At 40.3% G+C, this 22,580-nt stretch overlaps 1 pseudogene; it reads right to left on the minus strand.

Annotated features, from left to right (window-relative positions):
• Positions 1-3,952: 3,952 nt before the first annotated feature.
• On the minus strand, positions 3,953-4,590 carry LOC142447301 (large ribosomal subunit protein mL51 pseudogene; annotated as a pseudogene).
• Positions 4,591-22,580: the final 17,990 nt, after the last annotated feature.

A 22,580-nucleotide genomic window follows, 5' to 3' on the forward strand; every position in this document is an offset into this window, starting at 1 on the left:
GTTTTTCTTTTAAATTATTGGTCACATTCTCTGCTTCCTTGTGTGTTCCTTACATATCTAATAAGTTTTTATTTTATGTTAGACATTGAGTGGAACCCTGGTGGCATAATGAGTACTCACTGTACTGCTACCGGCAAGGTCAGCAGTTCGAAATCATCAGCTGCTCCAAGGGAGAAAGATGGGGCTTTCTAGTCAGTAAAGAGCTGTCGTGTTGGAAATTCACAGGAGCAGTTCTACCCTGTCTGTAGAGTCAGGGCTTCTTACTCCCATTAATGGTCCCAGAGTTGGGAATTTACAGGGGAGGTATCCTCTGTGTAGGGCCACTGTCAGTTGGCATCGATTCCTTGGCAGTGAGTGAGATACAAGCATAGAGAAGGACACGCTTCAGCTGTGATCCTCGGTCAAAGAGGGGTGTCCTCGTGTTAAGCATGTAGGGAAAGGGGCTTATACAACAGCATCTACATCAGAGCCAAACTCCAAACTACCACCGAGTTGATTCTGTTGGATTGCGAACTGCAAGCGTAGCAATTTGAAACCACCAGCAAGAGAAACATGAGACTTTCTACTCCAGTGAAGAGTTATAGCCTCAGAAACCCACAGGGGCAGTTCTACTTTCTGAATTGACTTGATGAAAGTGAGTTTTGTTTGAGTCCAGAGCAGTAGTTCAATTTTTAGAGCTCATTTCGGGTTTCTACTTTTTCCTATGGGATAACCTCTCTGGGCTTTTGATTGAGACAGTTGACTCAGTTTCTTCAGCTCCAAAACAACATAAACATTTCAGCTGTGTCCTTTAGAGGTTGTTTTTTTTTTTTTGTTGTTGGTCTTCTAGCCACGCCACAGATTTGAGTAATGCCTTGAAAGTAAGACTACCTATCTGTTGGAGGAAGAGCCTCTCTTTTAAGAGGTATGTCTTTGTTTGCAAAGCACTGGAAGTCTGCAGATTTCCATTTGTTTCATAGAGAGCTTTCAGCATATCTGTCTTATCTTAGTAGCAAATGTCCTGTGGGATTATGGGCTTAACGCCTCTCACATTTTCAATTCATTACAATAGTCCTGTGTGACTGCTAAAAGCTTTGCCCCCCACCCGCTTTTCTGCCCTTTCAGCAGCATTCCTATGCCTGCATCAGTCCCAGACTTCAACCTGTCTCAAGAACTAGCAAAACAGATGCAGGAAGAAGCACAGCTGACGTTTGCTGGCTTGTTGTGGAGTGGGGACTCTCTCCTAGAGCTTCAGGTCACCTGGCCCTTGTTGTTTTCACAGTTCTCTACTGCTTTGAGCAATCTGGTTTTTATAATTTATTTAGCTTTTAAAAATGGGTGTTGTAGGAATGTTTGCCTACTTCTATTACACAGTAAAAAATTTTTGTGCTCACTTTTTCTAATTTCTATTCTTGTTTTCCGCTGAGCTTTCTACAGTGTTTATTCTTTCTTGTGTTCCTTCCAGCTTTGTGTTGATTTCCATGATGACCTCTGTTTTCCCAGCTTGAGTCGTGCAGTTTATGCTTCGTTTTCTTCGGTTGTCTTGTCAGTGATCCCCAGGTGCTGTATTTACGCTCTGCGGTCCTTTCACAGAGGCATCATTATGTTTTAAGAGGCAGTGTTGGAGCGATTGATCCCTTACTTAATGGCACCACTGATGTTTTCTGTTGGACGTTTTGATGCTCTTGTCCACAGTTTTTCATTTGGTCTCATTACGTCAATAGTTGTGGTTTCATTTTACAAACAGCTTTATTAAGGCACACTTGATAGGCAGCTAACTGAGAGGATGCGTTTGATAAGTTTTGACATGTATACCCTCACAGTAATCAAGATAGTGAACATACCCATTATTCTCAATAGGTTTTGTGCTTTCTTGACAATCCTTCCCTCTGCCTCTCTCTGCTACTTTTTGTGTCCCCTGGCTCCTAATTCTTAAGCAAACATGGCTCTGCTTTTTGTACCACTATAAATTAGTTGCATCTTCCAGAAGACTATCTAAATCAGTGTTCTCAGCCTGTGGGTCGTGACCACTTTGGGAGGTCGCCCCCAACCCCTTTCACAGGGGTTGCCCGATTTATAACAGTAGCGAAATGACAGTGATGAAGTAGCAATGAAAATGTTATGGTTGGCAGGGTGGGGGGGGGGGTGTCACCACAACATGAGGAACTGTATGAAAGGGTCGTGGCATGAGGAAGGTTGAGAACCACTGCTCTAAATGGAAGTATACAGCATGCATTCTTTTTTCCCCCTACCCCTTTTATCTAGCATAATTATTTTGAGATTCATTCCTGCTGCGTATACCAATTATCCTTTCCTTCTTATTTCTGAGTAGTGTTGCTTAGTGTACTCAGGACAGAAAAGAAAGGCCTGAATTCTTCCTGAGAGAGAAGAGACACCGCAGGGGGTGTCTTGGGGGAATGGTGGGAGTCGAGAACCTGCCAATAGATCAAGCTTAAAAAAAAAAATCCTTTTTGTACACTGGTCCATATAGGAGCTGGAGGCACAGGGAATCCAGGGTGGATGATACCTTCAGGACCAGGGGTGTGAAGGGTGATACTGGGAGAGTAGAGGGTGAGTGGGTTGGAAAGAGGGAACTGATTACAAGGATCTACATGTGACCTACTCCCTGGAGGACGGACAACAGAGAAGGGGATGAAGGGAGACGCCAGATAGGGAAAGATATGACAAAATAATAATCTATAAATTATCCAGGGCTCATGAGGGAGCGGGGAGTGGGGAGGGAGGGGGAAAAAAGAAGACCTGATGCAGAGGGCTTAAGTGGAGAGTAAATGCTTTGAAAATGATGAGGGTAAAGAATGTACAGATGTGCTTTATACAATTGATGTATGTATATGTATGGATTGTGATAAGAATTGTATGAGCCCCTAATTAAAAAAAATTTTAAAAATCCTTTTATTGGGCTCACTTATAGATATTTTAACAGTCCATAATTGAGTTAGATCAAGCATAATTGTACAATTGCTGCCACTATCATTGTGAAAACATCTTCTTTCTTCTTGAACGTAGATCAAGCTTTTTATGAATCTTTCATGATTGGTAAGCCTCCCAAGGAGTCCCAGTCCCAGCACGAGAGCACCTGCCTGCATTTGTTTTCCCTGAGCCAGCTTGCAGCGGGGCGGGGCTGGGGTGGGTGAGGGTTGTACCAGAGGCTGAGGGCAGGGTGACAGGAGTGAGAGGCAAGCCTCAAGACTCGTGGACTCTTCCCTGGGGGTGGGAGTCAGTGCACCAGGTTAGAAGCAGGGCCAGGAAGTGGAGAGGGAGAGGATTTCCTTTTCCTCTCCAGGTTTACAGGGTGGCCATAAAGTGGATGCTCTGATAACTCAACTGGTGGAGGACAGGTAAGGAGCGCTGAGGTGTACAGGGCCTTCACCCATTGCAGAGCAGAGGCTCACTGAAGACTGGGCCAGGGAAACCAGGTAAAAAGTAATTTCCCAAGGGCAGCCCTGGATCTTAAAAGGTTGGCTAGGTAGTGGTGGGTGGTCGTGGTGGTGGTGGAGGCAGGTTTTAGTGGTGTGGGTGGTGGTGTTAATAGTAGTAGAGAGACAAGAATTGAGAGAGAGAGAGAGAGAGAGAGAGAGAGAGAGAGAGAGAGAGAGAGAGAGAGAGAGAGAGAGAGAGAGAGAGAACAAACCTGTGGTTTGTGAGACATAAAGAGATCTGTGGGTTTAGCTGGGCTGGGGTTCATGTAGCAAATCTTGCTCAAGAAAGTTTTGTATAGTACATCTGTGAAGCCTTGGTGAACTAAAATGAAATTAACTTTGAAGCAAAGCAAAACCCAGCATACTCATTAGATTTATTTGGTCTCCCAGCCTAGTGATCTACTGAAAGAATGGGCCCATACTCTTTTCTGGAGCTAAGTAATAAAAAACCTAAAGGCCATCGAGTTGACTTTATGCTACTTACCTAAGTTTATTGTCTTTTTTTTTTTTTGTGGATATGCAATTTCAAACAAAACCCCTTTTATTGCAGAAAACACACACCTTTCTTCCTTCATAAAGAAATGTACTATTGCCTTATTCAAGGTGATAGAAATGTACACTTCCATAGTTCCGTTTTCTCTTCTACCGGTATTTTCCGTGCCGATTAAAATGTTTGTAAAGGTAACGATGCGTTTGTTAAGCTTGTGCAGGTCATCAAGGTACATTCGATTCCCAACCATTTTCCTCTTTCTGATACAACATTGCAATTCATTCCCCTTCCAACCTCGAAGCCATCTGGGGCCCTTGATCAGTTCTTTGGGGTGTTTCTCAAAGTCACCCAGGATCCCAATGTTATCATACACCCCGAACAAGGACCTCCTCTCATTCCAACGATCGACGACTTTAGGGGGTGGGAGGGTGACTCTTACGCGGGACAATCCTGGAACCCCCAGAGAAAAGCTTCTGCAGGCTAAGGGCACCCAGCCCCAAAGGCTCCTGCCTAATCCCCAAGGGAGCGCGCCTGCCATTGCTCTCGTCTGTCCTACAAGGACACACTGCACGGCTGCAAACGGTAGGACCGGGCGAATTCCTCCAGGCTTCAGACAAGGAGGAGAAGCGTGTCACGGCTGACCTGACTCCCGGCAGGGAGCGGAGGCAGCCATCGTGAGCCTCGCTTATTGTCTTTTATACACAATTGTTGGGCACATAATAAAAAAGTAGCTAGACAAGCAAAGAAGGAAAAGAGAGGACCCATAATCCAGATAAAATAGTCCATAGAAGAGTCACACGTGAGCTAGATTTATGTGTGATAATAGCAGATACATAAAAAACCCATTGCCATTGAGTTGGTTACAGTTCACGTTCAACTTTCAGGACACAGTAGAACTTCCCCATAGAGTTTCTAAGGCTGTAAGACTTGACCCAAACAGACTGCTGCCTCTTTCTCTCGCAGAGTTACTGATGGGGTCTAACCGCCAACCTGCCTGCCAGCCACTGAATGCTTCAATCAATGCACTATCAGGACTCTTGGCAATAGCTGATAAGAGCATTCAAATAACTATGTTAAATATAAACATGAGAGCTTAAAAATCAGAGGCACCTGGTGTGTGCAAACAGAGCAGTCTGAAGGTAAAGACTTGGCTCCATTTGAAAACTTTTTTTCTTCCCCAAACCATTTTATTAGGAGCTAATCCGGACATCATAACCTTCCATATTTCAGTTGTGTCAAGCAGCATTGTACAATTGCTGCCACAATTAGTTTCAGAACATTTTCTTCCTTCTTGAACTCCTTGATATCAGCTCCTTTTTACCCCACTCCCCTTCCTCATCTATTTTAAAGCTTTGAGGTAATTCTAGAGTCCATGTTGAGTTTAAAAACTGCTTTTTCTAACAGCAGTTTTTCTAACCTTGATGCTGACCTAACCACATACATTAAAGGAGACATTCTTTTTTTCTGGGGCTTGGAAGTTACTGGATATCACAATGTATAGTGTGGTAGTTGTATAATCTTGTGTCAACTTGTGGAGGAGTGGAGTCTAGCCTGTCAGATCGCAGCTTGATGACCTCATTTGGAGGCGCTAAGGAGATAAATAGCTTGCTGGAGGTAGGACACTCATGCACTCCCTGAGAGACATTCTGCTGACAAGACACATGAAGCTACGCTAGAGCCCTGGAGCCAGAGGAGCCACGTGGAGACCCACACCAGTGTGGAAATGCTTACACCGCCACTGGATCCCTAAGGCTTTCCACCTACTGACCTGTGATCTTCCTGCATTTGGCATCATTGCATGCGTTTTGTGAGTCAGAAGAGGACTTTATAGATTGGTATAGGACACATGAGCTATATTTGGACTTATGGACTTGATCTGGACTGGACTGGGATGTTTTCTCAATATTTAGTTGCTCTTGTAGATAAAGCTCTTTCTTACACATATATGGAACCTCCAGGAACCGACGTGATTTAAAAAACAATTTTTATAGCAAGTCACATGAAAAGTTACGTTCTACCATTGTCCTGTGAACATTCTTTAATAAACTGAAGCACACATATAGTTATGTACCCTTAGTCCATCATATAATTCCACATAGATGTTATTTAGGAACCTTGGCGGCGTAGTGGTTATGTGTTAGATGGCTAACTGCAAGGCCACCAGTTCGAAACCATCAGTCAGCCGCTGTGTGGGAGAAAGACGGGGCTTTCTACTCTGGTAAAGAGTGACAGTCTCAGAAATTCACAGGGGCAGTTCTTCTCTGTCCTACAGGGTTGCTGTGAGTCGGTGTCTACTTCAGTGAGTTTGGCATTTCCTTATATATTATCTACCTGTTCCTACTAAATCTCCACTTTTAATTGTCCCCCTTTCCATTCCCCTGATAGTCTTTCAGCCACTTATGATTTTGTGACTTTTAGTTTCTGTTTTACACAATATTTTCTTCTTCATTGTTCAGCGGAACGGGGGCTATTGTTTTTACTCTACGCGGGCTCTGATGTTTCTGTATGACAGTGCTTGGTGTCAGGAATGGGTATGGAAAGTGTAGTGTAGCTTACAACCACTCCTGAGAACTTAGGACTGGACTTCAGTTCCACAGAGCGCTGTTTGAAGTCTCCTCTGAATGAATTTTTAGGAGTTGCCACTCTGTCAGGTAAATAACCTCTTTAATCTTGAGCTTCATCTTTTTATGTAGCGCTCTTTGAGATTATTGGGGGATTCTGATTTCCTCTTGTCTTTGTTTCATTTTGTACAAACTTACTTTGGGTTTTTCTCTCTGAGAACTCTTCAGACATCCTTAGAACACCTTCTGTTTGTCAGCAGTTGCTGTTGCTATAGGCAAGTTGTATAGGCGAGACTGTTTTTGATCTAAGATGCAACTCTTGTATATGTCTGAAGATTGTTTTAGCACCTCTAGGAGTGCTTGTTATATCTGCTGATTTAAAATTTTTAAGAGAAATTGCATGAGCTGAACTCTGGTAAGGGCTCTCTCTTTCTGTATTAATGAAGAGTAAGCATGGATTGTTGTGCATTAAGAGCATGTGTCTGCTGTCCTTTCCTGTTACGTGTGGGGATGGCGCAGGACTGGGCAGTGTTTCCCTTATTTGTAAATAAGATCTCCATGGTCAGAACAGACTGGATGGTAGACAGCAACAACGACAAAGCCCAGGTTGGACCGCTCCAGTTTTCCAGGGGTTTCTCTGTGTAAATGCGACTTGCCCCATTGCTGTTTCATGCAGTGAGTGTTGGGATTCTTTATAAAGTCACTGACCACCTTGAAAGCAAGGGCTACTTGTCTAGGTTTGAAACACGGGTTCTCAAACTCAATCCAAGGGAGATGACTGGTCATTTTAAGATGAGTGGCTTAATTGAAATTTAATTGTAAGATTAATTGGCTTAACTTAATATCAAAATGCTTTGAAATTATGTTGCTATTTTGTGTCTATGTATGTGTTGCCTTGTTTTGTGCGGTTTTTAAGAGTTTTATGCTACCGATTGCCATAACATAGAAAATCATAAGGAAAAACAGAGACTTTGTAAGTCTGTTATTTAACTTGAGAAATCTAATGAGGGTGTGATTCTCAAGACGGCATTCCCTTGGACAGGGTCTGTGGGGGGACAACTGGAAGCGTGGATGAGATGGATTCTGCCTGAGGGCTGGAGTTTTAATCAGGGAGAGCATTTGATTTGGGTTCCACCACCCCCTCACGCCCCAGCTTTCGCATGAGGTTACTTTAAGTCTCTTCCCCAAATAAAGCTTTCTTATGAGTGAGGTTTTCAAGGGTTACTCTGAGAAATGTTAATACACATTTGTAAAGTACACTGAAAAGATAATCATTTTGATTGGTATAACAAAATCTTAAAAAGAAACAAATTGGTCTCAATTGCTTTTGGTACAAAATTCTGCAAAACATGTAAAAGAATTATGAAAATACAGTATTATTAAATTAGATGATAATATTTCCTCAAGGTATGGACTCTGATTTGTCTTAATGATAAATAAGTGCTTATGATTTAGGTAAGTCTTAATGATATTTAAAAAAAAACAAACTCACTGGCCTGAAGTTGGTGCTAACCCATAGCGACTCCCTCGTGGGTTTCCAAGACTGCAACTGTTTACAGGAGTAGAAAGTCCAGTCTTTCTCCTGTGCAGCGACTGGGGCTTTCAAACTGCTTGCCTTGTAGTTAGCCAGTCCAGTCATAACCTTGACACCGCCAGGGCTCTCTTACAACGTCAGGAACTAGTGAGATAAACTATTTTTGACAAAGGTCTTTTCTGTTTACAACAACCTTGGAAGTAAAGTCTTTCTTGAGAAACTTAAGTTAGATATGATAGAATGCATTTTATGTCAGCAAAAAGTGATATTTTTGTTTGAAAGTAAAACTCATAGTTCTGGGGGATGGGGGAAAAGAGACATAGGACAAACCTAGAGCTTTGGTATGCGTAGGTCCTGTTAAAGCAAAAACGCAGTTGCTTACCAAGGGAATGGGGAAAGGCTGTATTTCACCCTTCTAAATCCTCTGGAGACTTCCACATGTGTGAGTGGTTGGGGTGACCAATTCTTGTCTTTGAGTGTGAGCCAGAAGAGAAAGAAGTTGGTAAAGGTCTTGCTGCTCCCGGACTCTACAGTCATGTAACTCCAGAAAAGGTTTTTGAAAAGCCTCTTCTAAACTACGTAAAGACCATTCAAGACAAACAAAAATATGCTGTTGCCTTCCTGTAGTTATCAGAACTTGGAGGGGGGGGGTGGTCTTCCTATCCTTCTACTGTAAAGGGACTCTAAGAAGCCAATGGACTCATCAGAAATTGCCTAGAGAAATGCCTCCACATCTGGCCAGAAACGTAAACTTATGTTCATATCAGTGATTTGGTCAATTGAGCAGAGACTACAGGCTTTCCAAAACCAGTTGATAACATTCAAAGGACTCAAAGTTATATTAGGGAAAATCTGGGACATGCTGAGAGGTCTAAATGAAATTTTTCTTTTTAACTTTCTCTGTGAATTGGGTGAAGATTTGTGGAGCAGATCATCCATTTTATATCCCATGATCCGTACACCATTCTGTTTCATCTCCTCCATTGCAATCCTGTCAATGTGACACCAACAATCCCAGCTCCTCGCCGTGCTTCCTGTCTCCATTTCTCCTCTTCTCTTAACCCTTTTGACTTTGTCCTTGGATAAACGCTGCTCCCTTGAACTCAAACGATTGATTACCCTAAGGTGTGCCCACATCATAGTGTTCTTTCTCATGTAGACCTGCCTGTTGTTTTGCTGAAAATTGAGCCACAGGAATGAGTTCATTTTTAGATCGGAAGGGTAGCCAAGGACCTTAAGATAAAGTCCTAGGGGTCCCACCAGTCTCCATCTGACCAGCATGTCTGATCTCTTTCAGGATTTTGAGTTTTATTCCACGTCTTTCTCCCATTCTATCCAGGACCTTTTAATTCAGTTCCTTTCAGAGCAGTTGCCTATGGTAGCTGACCGCCATCTAGTTCTGGTCTTAGTACATGTGGTCCATTCGTTCTGTGGACTGATCCCCGAGCCTTCGATTTTTTTCATTGCTTTTCTTTCTTCCAGGAAACAGCATATCTCTTTTCAACAGTAATGATGTGTTAGAGTTTGCAGCCTTAAAAGAATTTCCAAGATCTTTGATAATTTACTGATACTGAATCTTTATACACCCTTTTAGAATTTATTAAATTGGAAGTTTATTTACTTTGTACACTGTGGTGAAAACCGAAGCAGACCCATTCTCTTTGCATCTCTTTTGACTAGTGAAGCTTCCATAATTGTCTATCTTTGTAGGGACTGATGGCCCTGTATTTTAATTTCTGGAGTTGCTGAGGTTCCAGCCACTGGCTTATTGGTTGACAGCTTGATCACTGTGCCACCAAGTCTCCTTCTAAAGAGAAAATGTATATATATGTGTGCTAATCCATGTGTTCACTTTTACCATTTAAAGGCCTATAATATTACAGTACACAGCAAAGACCTTGTTTAAAAAAGCTTATTAAAAGGGACTGTTGGACATGTCCAAAGTTTTTATCTGTCTGGCTAAAGTTTAATGGTTTAATTTTTGAGATTTTCAGAAACTTTTGTGTTGAATAGCATATAAACAAAGAGTTGGGTTTCTTACTAGTAGGGTAACCGAATTTTCTTTTATTGTTTAAAAAATCAATCAATCATTTTATCAATCATTTTATCGGTGGCTCTTACAGTTCTTATAACAGTCCACACATCATTGTATCAAACGCATTTGTACATATGTGTCCATCATCATTTGCAGAGCATTTTCTTTCTGCGTGAGCTCTTGATATCAGCTCTTCTTTTTCTCCCTTCCTCCCCAACCCTCCCATCCTCGTGAACCCCTGATAAATTATAAATTATTATTATTTTCATATTTCACAAATCCACTTTCTCCCTTCACCCATGTTTCTGTTGTTCATCCCCCAGGGGTGGGGGATGTTATATATCGATCATTATAGTTGGTTTCCCCATTCTCCACCCTCCCCCCCGCCCCACACACACACCCTACCCTCATGGTATTGCTACTCCCATTACTATTCCTGAGGGGTTTATCTGCCCTGGATTCTATGTGTCGAGAGCTCTTATCTGTACCAGTATACATGCTTGTGGTCTAGCTGATTTGTAAGGTAGAACTGGGGTCATGTAGTTGGGGGTGGGGTAGGGACAGGAAGCATTAAAGAACTAGAGGAATGTTGTGTGTTCCGTTGGTGCTATGCTGCACCCTGGGGATGCCCAATTGTCTACAGATGGGTTTTGGGTCTCCAACCCCCATCATATATATTGGTACGATTGTTTGTTTTGGGTCTTCTAATGCCTGATATCTAATGATCACACAGGCTGATGTGCTTCTTCCATGTGGGCTTTATTGCTTCCCTGTTAGATGGCCGCTTGTTTAACTTCAAGCCTTTAAGACCTCAGGTGCTATATCTTTTAACAGCCGGGCACCATCTGCTCTCTTTACCACATTTGCTTATGCACCCATTTTGCCTTCAGCGATCGTGTCCCAAAGGTAAGTATCACAAAAATTCCAGGTTATTAGAACAAAGTCTTCTTGCTTTTAGGGTGTATTTGAGTAGAGACCCAATACCCATCTGCTACCTTTAATACTTAACTTTTAGATATATAGGTACTAGTCTTTTATCTCTATCTTTATATATTAATATATTTACACATGTGCATGCCTGTATTTATACCTTTATAAAAATCTTTTGCCTCCTAGTTCTTTCCTCTATTTCTACTTTCCTCCTGTCCCACTATCATATTTGACCTTCATTTTACTCAATATTTTCTCTCAGTCACATTGGACTGATCAAACCCCATCAGGCATTCTATGCCCTCCTTTCCATCGATTTTAGATTTCTTATTGTTCCCTTGTCCCTGGTTTTTGTTGGCTCCTCAATCCCTTTCTCCCACCTCTTCCTCTCCCATGTCTCCCCCTCCCCCCAGCAGCCATTGGCCCCATTGTTTTCCCCTCGGGGTTGGTTATCCTGCCTATCCTATATGAATAGATATGAGAAAAAGAACAAAGAAAGAAGGATAAAAAAAGAGAAAAAGGAAAAAAAAAGCCTATAAATCATTGGTTCTCAACCTTCCTAATGTCACGACCCTTTAATACAGTTCCTCCTGTTGTGGTGACCCCCAACCATAAAATTATTTTCGTTCATACTTCGTAACTTTAATTTTGGTATTGTTATGAATTGAGCGACCCCTGTGAAAGGTTCGTTGACTCCCAAAGGGGTTGCGACCCACAGGTTGAGAACCCCTGCTATAAATAGTTTCAGGTCTGTCTGCTGACCCTCTGGTTGTTTTCCAATTGGATCTGGTGAAACGTCGTGCCCTGCCTCCTGATTCTGAGGTCTATTTTCGGGATTCCTCGGGTACTTCATTGCTTTGCTCCCCTTGCTGCTCTGTCACACTCCTTTTGTGTTTCATTCCCATATGCGGGAGTCAGACTGGACACACGTCCCACACTGTGTCTCCAGTGCTGTTTCCTGTAGCCCTGTGGGCCAGTCCTCTCTCTCTGTCTCACTGTCTCTTCTCCTCCTCCCTCCCTCTTAGTTTGCTCCCCTGTGGTCTGGGCAGACCTGCCACAAACCCCAGGCTGTATCTTCAGTGCTGTCCTCTATAGTACATTCTTCTGGGGAGGGGTTATTCCTAGTTTGAAGAATTAAATCTTCTGTAATATGCCTTGAAGATGAGGTTAGACTCTGTAGTGCCATGGCTTAAGGAGAAAGAAAGAACAGCAAAAAATGCAAATGCTCAAGTTTTTACTTTCAACATCTTAGGTATTATTTCTCGCTGACTCATGATAAATTCCTGATGGTTTGAAGCTATATGAAAAGTCACAGAATAATTTTTATTCTGTTTAACAAAGAAAAAAATGCTAAAGGGCTTCTTTACTAGGTTGCATGTCACATTAAATATATTATCCAACCAAGAAAAGTGCCTGATTTTCTTTGTTAAAATCTTACGTTAGTGTTTCTTCTTATGCTTTTCCCTGATATTAAACAAGTGCATCATATGTAATAATTTTATTATTTTAAATTTTTAATCACCAACTTGGTCACATTATTAAAAGAGAAACCTAACATCATAAAAATCAATGGTTTAGCTGGAGAATGTTTTTGTTTCCACCCCTGGATATTTTTATTACTTATTCAGATGTTTAGAAACTTAATGTTGTCATATTCGTACTAATTCCAGACTCTATGGTATTATGTCTTAAGATTATCACATTATAATTAAAGCTCTTTGTTAGTAAATTTAGCAAAGTTATAAATACCATAGCTGGAAAAGTGTCTGAAATATGAGCTATGCTTTTACCGAATAGAATGACATTAGTTTCCTGCTAAATCTCCCTAGAAACAGTTTTATACCTTAAGTGAACTTTGTTATGTTTACTAATAGACAATTTGAAGTGTTAAGAATGTCTCTCTAGCCGAGGCACAGGAAAACAGTTCTGATTTTGCTTGTGTAAACAGATGTGTGTGTGGAACCTGTTTCCCTGCAACAAGACCTTAGTGCCAAGATTTCTAGGATCATTTCGGCCCACTTGCCTAATATTGTTAATGTTTCTAAACTGCCCCCTGGCTCACGATCAAGATTTCTGGTATTTGTGGAAGTTGGGGTAGCCCACCCAGGTCATTGATATTAGCTGTTCTTTTGAACCTTGAGTCTTAACCTAGAAACCCACTTTTGAGTCAGACCATGGCCCAGATACACTAGTGAGACCATTTTTGCCCAGAGTATTGTGTTCTTTTAAAAAATTGTCTTTAGGGGCTTGAAAGTAAACAAGCGGCCATTTAGCTCCGAAGCAACAAAGCTCACATGGAAGAAGCACACCAGTCTGCGTGACCACAAGGTGTTGAAGGGATCAGGTATCAGGCATCAAAGAAGAACAAATCATATCGTTGTAAATGAGGGTGAGTTCAGAGTGGAGACTCAAAGCTCATCTGTAGGCAACTGTACACCCCCTTACTGAAGGGTTGTGGGGAGGAAATGGGCCAGTCAGGGTGCAGAGTAGTAACGATGAAACATATAACTTTCTTCTAGTTCTTAAATGCTTCCTTCCCCCCTCACCCACTATCATGATCCCAATTCTACCTTATAAATCTGGCTAGACCAGAGGATGTACACTGGTACCGATAGCAACTGGAAACACAGGGAATCGAGGACAGATGATCCCTTCAGACCCCGTGGTGAGTGGCAATACCTGGAGGGTGAAAGGAAGGTGGGGTAGAAAGGGGGAACCAATTGCAAGAATCTACATAAACCGCCTCCCTGGGAGATGAACAACAGAAAAGTGGGTGAAGAGAGATGTCGGACAGTGTGAGATATGACAAAATAATAATAATTTATGAATTATGAAGGGCTCATAGGGGGAGGAAGGAAGAAAAATGAGGAGCTGATGTTAAGGGCTCAAGTAGAAAGCAAATGTTTTGAGAATGAAGGCAACAAATGTACAAATGTGCTCGACACAATGGATGTATATATGGATTGTGATAAGAATTGTACGAACCCCAATAAAATGATTTTAAAAATTGTCTCTAGGAATAACAGTTACTCCTTTTGGATATATTTTTCATTGTCTTCTCTAGCTATCATTTGCTTCTAAAGACTCCAAGTATCACATTGAAAATTGTGTATAGGGGAAATTAGTAATCATTTTCATTGTTCTTGAAGGCAGTGTTATATAAATGCTTGTCTAATGCTTATTCTCATAACTGTCACCTCCACTGCTATGTATATTCAGTATTTGTGTTAGTCTGGGTAGACAGAGAAACAAATCTAGGGAGACTCATTCATAGGTGTGTAAGAAAGTTTTATGTAAAGAGTAATTGTATATTGAAAAAACATCCCAGCTCAGTCCAGATCAAGTTCATAAGTCTGATATTAGCCCATATGTCCAGTACCAATCTATAAATTCCTCTTCAGATTCACACAACACATGCCATGCTGCTGAATGCAGGAAGATCACAGGCCAGTGGGTAGAAAATCTTGTTAATCCAGTGACAGTGGAAGCATCTCAGTTTCCCATGTGATTCTTCCAGCTCCAGGGCTCTGGCTGCATCAGTGTAGTTCCATCAGGCTTGTCAACTGGAATGTGTAGCAGAGACTTCATCAGTCTGGCCTCCAATGAGCTATTTATCTCCTTCACACCTCCAAATGAGGTCATCATGCTGCGACCTGATTGACAGGCTAAACCCCACCCCTTCACTCTTAATAGTCTCAAGTTGACAGCAGATTATGTAGCTACCACAATATTCTAAAGAATATTTCACAATTCAAAGGAGCTTTTAGTAACTTAAGCCCCCAACTTGGCCTGCTCTTGTTCCAGGGAACCATTCATATCAAAAGGAAAGGACACCTGCTAAAAGACTGCTTTACGTCCATGAGAAAGATCGCATGACCCAGGTGCCATTAAATTACAGGAAGTTAAAACTTGGACTCACTTCCCCCAGTTAAAGAAGGCATGTAATACCTAGTTCACTGACAAATTTAAACTTCAGTCCACCCAGTCGGAAGCAGACAACTGCCCCAAGATCACAGAACAGAATCCCGAAGTAGAGAGGAAATCCTTGGACTATGAATATTGTTTTTATTATATTTGCTACCTTATAACCATTGTATGCCTTTAAACTTTGTGGACAACTTGCTGGGTAGATGAGAGTTATTTAAGTTGTTGCTTTATGTTTAACTTTAATTACTTCTTAAATGGCTCTGTTTTTACCAATTACTGTATATACTCCAGTATAAGCCAGCCTGAATATCAGCTGAGGCACCTAATTTTACCACAAAAATGGCATAAAAATGTGCTGAAAAAATTCAGCATGTACACAGTAGTTTTTATTGACTGGTAAAGCCTGTATGTATTCCTCTGGAGCTTGATCACACTTTTCTTTAGCATGGCTACTATCTTTCCATAGGTCTTACCATGCCTTCCACCAGATAATAAGATGCCAAGAATATAATCTGTGTCCCTCAGGGCTGCACAATTAGACTGATAACTTAAAGCTCTTAGAAAGTAAAAAGTAAACATCCTAGATATGAACAGAGCCAACTAGACAAAAACCTGCTAGAAAATAATAGTGTAGGCTAATCCTTTTTAAGACCCTTCTTAGCTAACATAAATTTACTGATATAGAATATACCATTTGGAATGTATGTGCACTGTGGAAGGAATTGCCAGTGACATTGCTGGTATTTATTGTTATTATAATTGTCATAATTAAATTTATAAAAATGATTGAAGATGATTTGACCAGGAGCACCAATGAAGCAGCACCATACTATTTTACACAGTGGTTGCACCATTTAAAGTCTTGCCAGCAGTGTATGAGTGTTCTAGTTTCACTGCATCCTTGTCAGCACTTATTGTTTTCTGAACAATAAATTACTCTTATTACTGGGGTGAGATGATATCTCATTATTAGTTAGATTTACATGTGAGTCAGAATTGACTCAGTGGCAGTGGGTTTGCATTTTCATTAATGGCTAATGATTTTGAGTCTTTTTTCCTGTTTGTTGGCCACATGAATATCTTCTTTGGTGAAGTATCTGCTCATGTCCTCTGCCCATCTGTATTAGTTCAGGTGGACTAGAGAAACAAATTCATAGACACGTGTATAAGAAACAGCTTTATATACAAAAGCAATTGAATATTGAGAAAACATCCTAACCCAGTCCAGATCAAGTCCATAAGTTCAAAATTAGCTCATATGTCTGATTCAATCTGTATATTCCTCTCCAGAGTCACGAAATACATGAAATGATGCCAAATCCAGGAAGATCACAGGCCAGTGGGTGGAAAGTCTTGTGAATCCAGTGACAGTGGAAATATCTCTGCGCTAGCAGGGCTCTCCATGTGGCTCCTCCAGCTCCAGGGCTCCCGCGTAGCTCCATATGTCTTCTCAATAGGAATGTCTCGCAAGGAGCGAGCACGTGTCCCTCCTCCAGTGAGCTATTTATCGCCGTACTGCCTCCAAATGAGGTTATCAAGCTGCAACCTCATTGACAGGTTAAAGTCCACCCCTTCACTCTTAAATCTCAAATTGATAACAGATTATGTAACTACAACATCATCTTTTATTTGGATTTTTTATCTTTTTGTTATTGATGTGTTGAAGGTTTTTATAAAGTGTAGATATTAGTGTGCTACATTGTTGCCAAAAGAAATTTTTTAGCATCTTTCTTGTTTTCTTATGGTAAAATTTTTTAATACATATAAATGTCTTAACCTTTAGATTGGTCTCAATCATCTAGTTTGTCTTCTGTGTGACAGATAATATGTTCATGTCATGTATTAGAACTCTTAAGTTTGTCCTGGGTCTTTTTTTCTCGGTGTTCTTTATAGTTTCATGACTTACATTTAGGTCTTTGGTTCATCTTGAGTTTTACTTTTATATATGGTATGAGATATGGACTCTATCTCGTATTTGTGTAAATAGGTAAATACTTTTGCTAGTACCATTTGTTTGAGAGACTACCTCCTGATTTACTCTGCTTTGGCCCTTTGTCAAAGATCAGCTGTGGTTTCTCATTTATGTCCTGTTAGCCTGTGTATTTGTCTCTGTACAAGTAGCAGGCTGTTTTGACTATGTAGTAGTTGTTTTTGAAGATCAGGAAGTGTGAGATTTCCCACTTTGTGGTTACTCTTTAGTAGTGCTTGGTTTATCCAGGGTCTCTGCCTTTTCTATATTAATTTGGTAATTGTTTTTTTCCATGTCTTTAAAGAGTGATGATTAAATTTGGATTGGGATTGTATTATATCTGTAGATTGCTTTAGGTAGTGTTGACATTTCTTTTAAAAATTATTTTATTGGGGGATCATACAACTCTTATCACAATCCATCCATCCATCCATCCATCCATCCATCCATCCATCCATCCAACCATCCATTGTGTCAATCACATTGTACATTTGTGGCCATCATCATTCTCAAAACATTTTCTTTCTACTTGAGCCCTTGGTATCAACTCCTCATTCACCCCCACCCCGAATCCTTGATAATTTATAAACTCTTATTTTGTCATGTCTTGCACTATCTGATGTCTCCCTTCACCCACTTTTCTGTTGTTGATCCTCCAGGGAGGGGTTATATATAGATCATTGTGATCCGTTCCCCCTTTATACTCCACCTTCCCCTTACCTTCCTGGTATGGCTACTCTCATTGGTCCTGAGGGGTTCATCTGTCCTGGATTCCCTGTGTTTCTAGCTCTGATCTGTACCAGTGTATATCCTCTGGTCTAGCTGGATTTGTAAAGTAGAATTGGGATTGTGATAGTGGAGGAAAGGAAGCATTAAAGAACTAGAGGAAAATTGTATGCTTCGCTGGTGCTATACTGCACCCTGACTGGCTCATCTCCTCCTCGCGACCCTTCTGTAAGGGGATGATGTCCAGTTGCCTACAGATGGACTTTGGGTCTCCACTCCGTACTCCCCCTCATTCACAATGATATGATTTTTTTGTTCGTTGATGCCTGATACTTGATCCTATCACACCTTGTGCTCACATAGGCTGGTGTACTTCCTTGTGGGCTTTGTTGCTTCTCAGCTAGATAGCCGCTTATTTATCTTCAAGCCTTTAAGACCCCAGATTCTTATGTTTTGATAGGTGGCACCATCAGCTTTCTTCACCACATTTGCTTATGTACCCATTTTGTCTTCAGCAATTGTGTCGGGAAGGTGAGCATCATGGAATTCCAGTTTAATTGAACAAAGTGTTCTTTCATTGAGGGAGTACTTGAGTGGAGGCCCAATGTCCATGTGCTACCTTAATACTAAACATATAGATCTATTCCCTATCATAGATCTATTTCCCTATCATCATATATAACTGTATTCGCCTCCTAGTTCTTTTCTCTATTTCCTTTTTACTTTCTTCTTGTCCCACTATCATGTTGAGCCTCCATTTGGGTTTCAGTGGTTCCTCTCTGTTATGTTGCCTTTGATCAAGCCCTGCCAGGCCTCTTACACCCTCCTCACCACCGGTTTGGATCACTTGTTCCCTTGTTTCTGGGTTTGTTAATACCCACTTCCTTTCCCCTACCTCCCTTTCTCCCATGTCCCCCCTGGAACCTTTGATCCTGTTGTTTTCTCCTCCAGATTGTTTATCTCACCTATCTTATCAAGATAGAGTTGCAGAGATAATAATATGCACAAGAACAAGGCAGAGCAAAATGTTGACATTTCAATAGTGTTGTCTTCCTATCCATGAGTATGGTATATTCTTCCATTTATATAGGCCTCATTTGATTTCTTTTTTTCCCCCAACAGTTTTATTGGCACACAACTTACATATCATACAATTCAATAGTTCAATTGTTCTGTCATATCAAGAAGAATTGTACAATGATTATCACATCAATTTTAGAGCACCCCCCTTTCCCTTGGTTAAATCACCTTTAAAATGAGTTGTGTAATCACAAACAGTTCTAGTGTCCCTCCTCCCTCCAGACTTCATTGTTTACTCCCCAAATCCCCTTTCCCTTCCTATCACCCACCCCCACTCCTACATCTCCTATCAACCCTTGTATCAGTTATTATCAGTATGCATCAACTCTTCCTGTGCTTTAAAAATGAGGAAAACCAACAAACAATACAAAACAAAATCAAAATAATTTGGTAAGAATAAAATAATAATATAAAGATTAAAATATAAATAATGATTAAGAAAGAAAAGACCTACATCAATATTTTAAAAAGCCAGGGAAGAAATTTTTGTCATAGAACAAGTAAGAGATGCTTGTACCTGAACAAATTCAGATTTGGTCACTGTCCAAGTAACAAGTTTGATCTAGCTTACTATATATAATCGTGTATAAGCCGAGTTTTACAGCACATTTTTAATGAAGATTTTGTGGTAAAGTTAGGTGCCTCAGCTGATATTCTGGTCAATTTATACTCTATTATATACAGTAAACAAAATTACAGTAGTCTCTGCCTGAGAGTAAGACTGCTAAGAGTCTTGCCATTGGCTAGAGGAAATTTGCCAGTGGCTCAGTCTGACTAGCTATTCTGCAGATGAGTTGTGGGCACCCTCATTTGATTTCTTATAGTAATGTTTTATAGTTTCTCTAGTTATATTTGTTAAGTATTTAATATTTTGAATGGCTGTTGTAAATGGTCTAGTTTTCCTGATTTTCTTTTCAGAGTACTCTTTGTTAGTGTAAAGGAATCCAATTGATTTAATATGTTGGTCTTGTACCCTGCCACTTTGCTGAATATTTCAATTACTTTCAGTAATTGCTGGATTTTGGGACTCTCTATGTGTAGGATTATATTAAAATCTACAAGTAGAGATAGTTTTACTTCTGCTTTGCTAATTTGGATGCCTTTAATTTTCATTTGTTGCCTTATAGCTCTGGCTAAGACTTACGGCCCAGTATTGAATAGAAGTGGTGATTCTTGTTTGAACGGGGGATTAAAAAATTTATTTTTATAACAGATCACTAACAAAATCTGCCTGGTAGTTATTCTGGGACCATTCTGTAATAAACTGAAGAACACACATGCTTTTTGTTACATACCCTTACCCAATCATGTAATCCCACATAAATGAGGGGGTACCCCAAAATTCCCAGAATTGTCCTGGGCAGAGCAGAGCTTTTGTAGTACACATTGAGCAATTTTCTCTGAATTAGCACACCCAGTGGTGTCACCTGAGAAGGTTCTCTCTGGTCACAGTGAATTTTTTTTATGATAGCAGTTTCTCTCGAATCTCATTTTTGGTGATGGCTGATTTAAGAGAATAGTTTACGGCTGTGAAATTTTGTTTCCTGCTCAGGAAAAATGTCGCAGAAACTGTTGTGATGTTGAACATAGCTTACAAGGAAAGCTCTATGGGAAAAACTCAAGTGTATGAGCGGTTTTTTCATTTCAAAAAGGTGGAATGTCGATTAATGACAAACCTCATTTTGGATGTCTGTCAACTTCCTGAAAGGGTGAAAATGTCTATTCTTAGTTCATTTGGAATTCATTACACCAACTCAGACTGTTAAACAAGCTTTCTATTTAGAGGTTCTGATAAGATTGTGTAACTGTGCAATAAAAATGGCCTGATTTGTTGCAGATGGGGGACTTGTTTTGCCACCATGAAAATGTACCTGCTCACCAGAGCATGTACACGAGTACAGGTGGGAGCTAGAAACACAAGGAATCTAGGACAGGATAACCCCCTTGGAACCAGTAATGAGAGTGGTGATGCCAGGAGTGTAGGGGGAGGATGCAGTGGGTGGGTGGGAGGAAACTATCACAATGATTTACATATAACCCCCTTCCTGGGGGTTGGACGACAGGGGTGGGAGAAGGGAGACATTGGTCAGTGTAAGACATGAAAAAATAATAACAATATAAATTATCAGGGGTTCATGAGGGAGGGAGGGAAAAATGAGCTGTTGCTTAGGGCTCAAGTGGAAAGAAAATGTTTTGAAAATGATAATGGCAACAAATGTATAGATGTGCTTGATATAATGGATGTATGTGTAGATTGTGATTGTGAGCCCCCAATAAAATGATTTACAAAAACCAGTGATCTCTTTCAGACATTTTTCTCACTTATTCCAAACCACTGTAGTCATCTTTGTCTCTGATCTTTTGTTAAGTATTAATATTGAGCACTAATCTCATACTTTAATTTTACTCCTGTGTTAGTTACATAATCTGTTGTCAGTTTGAGATTTAAGAGTGAAGGGATGGAGTTTAGCCTGTCAATCAGGTTGCAGCTTGATGACTTCATTTGGAGCCACGAAGGAGATAAATAGCGCACTGGAAGCAGGACACACACACACACACACACACACACACACACACACACACACACTCCCTGCGAGACATTCTTGTTGAGAAGACACATGGAGCTCTGTAAGAGCCCTGGAGCTGAAGGAGCCACGTGGAGAACCCTGCCAGCGCTGAGATGCTTCCACTGCTACTGGGTCCACAAGACTTTGCACCCACTGGCCTGTCATCTTCCTCAATTCAGTGTCATTGCTTGTGTTGTGTGAGTCTGAAGAGGACTTTATAAATTGGTATCAGACATATGGGTCTAATCTTGGACGTACGGACTTGATCTGGACTGGGTTTGGAATGTTTTTTCAATATTGAATTGCTCTTGTCAATAAAGCTCTTTCCTATACATATACGAACATCTGTGAATTTGTTTCTCTAGTCTATCCGGACTAACACACCTGCCACCTGCCACCCTAAGATCCTATTATTCTAGTTAATGTCTCTGTAGATAGCTCTTCTGGATTTCATGGGAAGTAAATAAAATAAAACAACCCAACAACAACAAAATATAATACAGAAAAAACTCAACCCAAAAGGAAAGCAGAAAACAAACAAAATCCCAAAACACCCAAACTAGAACAAATTAAAAATCAGTCAAAAGAGAAACCAATGATAATATGTTAAAATTTAAACTAACCATATCTGCCTTAGCTTACTTTCTGGTGCATTCTGCCTTAGGGAGGCATAATGATTTTATTTCCCTAAGGCCACATAGCTAGAAAAGTGGTCAATCCTGAATTTGATTGATCCCAGAATTTATATAGAACTGATTGTGACATATAACCTAGTAAATATACTTAGTGAATTAAATATTTAATGTTATTAAAGATATATGCCCAAATATATGAAGAAGTTAAAAAAGTTCCAAAAAAAATGTCAGTCAAAGATAATGGAATTTTCTGTGAACTTTTTGAATGTATTATGCTTCTGAATGTAATCCTTTACAGGATTAAACTGTTTATAGCGTTTTTTTTTCATCTTGAGAAAACAGTAGTTAAGAGAAATATTTATATCCTTGTGAAGTAAAATTATTTTTGAAGTCGATTCATTCAATACTCAATGAATGAAAACACTAACTAATTTTCAACCATTTTCAATACAATCTGAGGGTGGATTGTATTATATGATTCTTTAATACTCTGTGTACAGTTATGTGTTACAGCTGCGTGGGGAAATCCATGTTAAATCTCTAAAATCTGACTAGGGAAAACGGGAGCAGAGGGAGCTAATCCTTTACAATCATGGCACAATTGCAAGCAATTCACTTAGCATTAATGAGCTCAGTGATAAATGAGTCACAGATAACATTGACTTCAACATTGTAAATTAATATAGATTTCAAGTGAAGATCAATAA

This window comes from Tenrec ecaudatus, chromosome 4 (genome assembly GCF_050624435.1).
Source record: "Tenrec ecaudatus isolate mTenEca1 chromosome 4, mTenEca1.hap1, whole genome shotgun sequence".
Taxonomy (NCBI): Eukaryota; Metazoa; Chordata; class Mammalia; order Afrosoricida; family Tenrecidae; genus Tenrec; species Tenrec ecaudatus.